General features: G+C 37.7%; 1 long non-coding RNA gene across 1 annotated transcript; it reads left to right on the forward strand.

The window, feature by feature from the left end:
• The first annotated feature begins 470 nt into the window (after nt 1-470).
• Nucleotides 471-3,144, forward strand: LOC149870376 (uncharacterized). Its single transcript, XR_016440600.1, has 3 exons — nt 471-590; nt 2,866-2,943; nt 3,031-3,144. It is a non-coding gene; the product is annotated as an uncharacterized LOC149870376 (long non-coding RNA).
• Nucleotides 3,145-3,690: the final 546 nt, after the last annotated feature.

Below are 3,690 nucleotides of genomic sequence, written 5' to 3' on the forward strand. Positions count from 1 at the left end.
ACACATTGAAAAGCTGTACCAAAGCATGTGGCCTGCTTATACAAAGGAAAGTTTTTCTCAAAAAACTCCATACATGGTAAGTGGTATTGAGCTGTTTTAGCTGGATATGTGATTCACTTAAACTGATAACATAATCAAAATTTGGCAGTTTTTAATTTTAACATCTGGAAACTTTATTATATCAGTTGCTGAATGGGGAGACCTTAGCTAAAGACTTTCTATATGGTTCTCTTTTCTATACCTTATGATTGTTTTATTGTCTGTGTGTGATCAGTATGATAAAAATAATGGTCCCTTTTATACTAAAAGTGTAAAATAGACCAACATATGATCACAAAAGCATAAAGGAAAGAACACACTATTTCCATAGGGTGAAAGTAGCTTAAATGTTTACCAAACCAGGTGAAACATCTATTTCCTCATCTCTTTAGCAATCATGATAAAAAATATTTGACTTGCCTCAAGTGAATACAGTTTTGTAAAGTTGGGCTATAATGATATTTTTATATTGCACTGTTTTCATCCAGGGATATAAAGAAACAACTTGTTTCCCTTCAATTTCCAAGAGATACCTAGAAAATGCACTTGCTGTAAGTATTTGAATAATATACTTTCTCTTGGTGAAAACCCAGCAGTTTTTAGAGACTTCTATGAAAGGAATAATTAGACATTATTTTCAGTTACCACAGTCTATAACATAAAATATTATCTGTATCTTCATGCCAGATTATGTTTTGTTATATTCCCATATGTCCGCAGTTGATTTCAGAGGGAATTCTGTATTTTATTTTTCTTGAGTGAAGAATTTGTGATTGCCATTAGTATGATATCTGAGTATCTCATAATCTTTAATCTCTTTAGCCACATAGCATCCCAATGAGGTATTGCAGTATTACTGGTATAATTCCAGTTTTACAGATGTGAAGCTAGACAGAGAAAAATTACCTTGTCCATGGTCTTATAGCAGTCAGTAGTGAAGCATGTAAGTAAACTCAGGTTCTCCCAAGTCCCAGGCTACACTACATTGCTGAAAGGTCTGTCTCTGGACATTACCCAGCATCTAAAAGCTGCTTTCATGTACAGATAAATGTGAAAGATGATCTAGCAAATAGTCAATTTAAACCATCATCTTTTAATGATAATTTGCAGTTCACATGGAGCAGTAGCTGCACAATCACCTAAAATCAATGTTGTTATTGTTATTGCTATTACCTTCTAATAATGCTAGAATGAAAAGTGTGAATGTAATTTAGTTGATACGCAACATGTCAAGTTAAAATGTATTTCGGTTCATTTGTCTGGCATATGAGAATGTGTTTGGATGCATATGTGTGCCTATGTTTGCTATGCAAGGGATATATCAGTGCAGATAAAACAAAGGGGTTTTTTTGCCTGATTTTCAGTGGGAGCTGTGGGTGTGCAGCATTTTTAAAAATTGGATTACAATTTTAAAAATTACATCAGGTCCTTTTCAAGTGTCTCAGCTGAGTTCTGCAAAAACAGGAGCAACTAAATCAATGAATCTAAACTGGAGTACCCCAGGCTTCATGCATGAAAGCAAAAGTCCCCACATATATCTCACTTGCATGGGGACAAGGAGTCCACATCTGCAGAGAGTTCTGCTAAATTCAGAAAAGTTATGGAGGTGTGCCTGGAGTCTAAAAAGGTTGAGAACCACTGGCTTAGATTCTGGAGCACAATTCTGCAGCAAATTCTACAGCCAGTGAATCACAAGTATTCAGGTTTGATTTTTTTTTTAAATTAATCAGGAGATATTAAAGAATATAGCACACCACTTAGCAATCTATGAGGTGGTTATACCTATATCTAATATCAACCAGGACAATCTCACTACAATGCTGCTAGTAGGGACTATTAAGATTTCCCCTATTCACTTCAAGAGTCTGCTGACCGCCAGCAAAGTTGAGTAAGCCTTTTAACTATTTCACTTATGATCAAAGCATCCAGGGCAGGAGAAGGAAAATCAGCTTGTGAATTTTATTATGGTGTCACTTTGTAGTATCACAAATAGTTGGAGTTTGTTTGAAGTAAAACTTAGGGGACTACCACTGTGTTTTTCTCCCCATCTGCATCCCAGGCTAGTTTTCATAAAGGCTCTATGCTCGGGTTTGTAGTAAAATATGAACATGCTATATTCTGTAAACCAAGTTTTGTTAGACTGAGATTATAACTTCACTTCAGTAGAAGGTCAGTTTGCATCGTAACAGTTTATTTAAATTTACTGAACCAAAGAAATTAAAAATAATACATTAACAAATAGTTTCCTTTTATTAGTAGTAGTACAGTAATATGAATAGCCAGACATCCTCCAGATATCTTCAGGAATTGTTCTTCTTCCCACAGATCTTATCACCCCAACAAGCTATGTACAAAGCTGGTAGCTCTAATTGGACTGCAGTGAGTTACATTTTTGAGTTATGAAAACAAATCCTTTCATTTTCTATTTTTATAAAATATGTTATTAGAAAAATCCTTTTAACTGTGAGGAAATATTTTTCCTTAAATATAAAAGAGTGTAATTTCAGGAAATTGAAAAACTAATACCATAGGTAAAGACCAGAAAGTGTACTTGGGAGCCCAGTCTTGTTTGCTTCATTCATGCAAGTATTGTTATTCCTCTAGATCAGGATTTTTAACCTGAGAGTTGTGAGCTACAGCAGTGTTCACTTATTTCTGTTAATCTTCCTAATAACTGAAGTGGGCCTGTTTGTGTGAATAAGGCAATTGGGATTCGGCCCTGAGTACATATTGATTAATAAGACCCTACAAAACTTCCACCATTAAAGTGTAAATGTACCGTTGAGGAAATCCTTTTTTTTTTTTTTGGATTATTGTGACATTTAGAGACAAGACTGCCATTGGCATATGCCATATGTAAAAATAAGTGAAGAAACACACACACAAGTGAAGACCCATTTAAAGGTATGTGATAACTATTTCTTGTTTTCAATTTGCATGGAATAGTACAGAATTAAAGTTTGCTAATAAATCTCTAATGCACATTTTTAGCATCATATGCAACATCGCCTTGCTCAAAGATTGAAGCAGCCTTCTGGATGTGAGTTAATGCTCAAGAATGAAAATCGATTTGCGTTAGGAAATACAGAGGATTTTACTCTGAGGGTAAGAAGTGGTGAACATCATCCATCTTACAGCCATAGATTTGGAAGCAGGGCCTGAGTTAAGTTGGGTGGCAATAAATGTTTTAAGTTAGGGCTGTCCAACTTCTAAGCAGCTGGGGGCCATATACCCCACAGGTTGCTACAGCAGGGGTTGTACATCTGCAGGCCACACAAGCATGAGACACAGACTCTCCCAGGAGAGTTTATTAGCATGCCATGTGGATGCCTGCCCTGCTGTGCTGCACAGGTGTTACCTTCTGCTTCACTGTGCACCCCACAATTGTACCATGTCTCTGAGTGGGACCTAACACCCCTCACAACTGCATTGCACATATGCTTCCCCCCTACCCGCCCCCCACATCACCTGCCTGCCTGGCCGTAGCCATACTGCCCTGTCCTGCCCTGCCCTGCCCTGCCCTGCCCTGCCCTCTGGGGCAGAGGGAGGCAGCAAAAACCAGAAGAGGGAAGGGAAGCCTGGAGACTCCAGCTGCTGTTTCAACTGAAATGATGGGGGAGCAGTTGCCAGGTAGGAGCCCATGGGCTGCAA

The sequence above is a fragment of the Crocodylus siamensis genome, chromosome 2 (assembly GCF_052110815.1).
Source record: "Crocodylus siamensis isolate JL-2025a chromosome 2, ASM5211081v1, whole genome shotgun sequence".
Lineage (NCBI taxonomy): Eukaryota > Metazoa > Chordata > Crocodylia > Crocodylidae > Crocodylus > Crocodylus siamensis.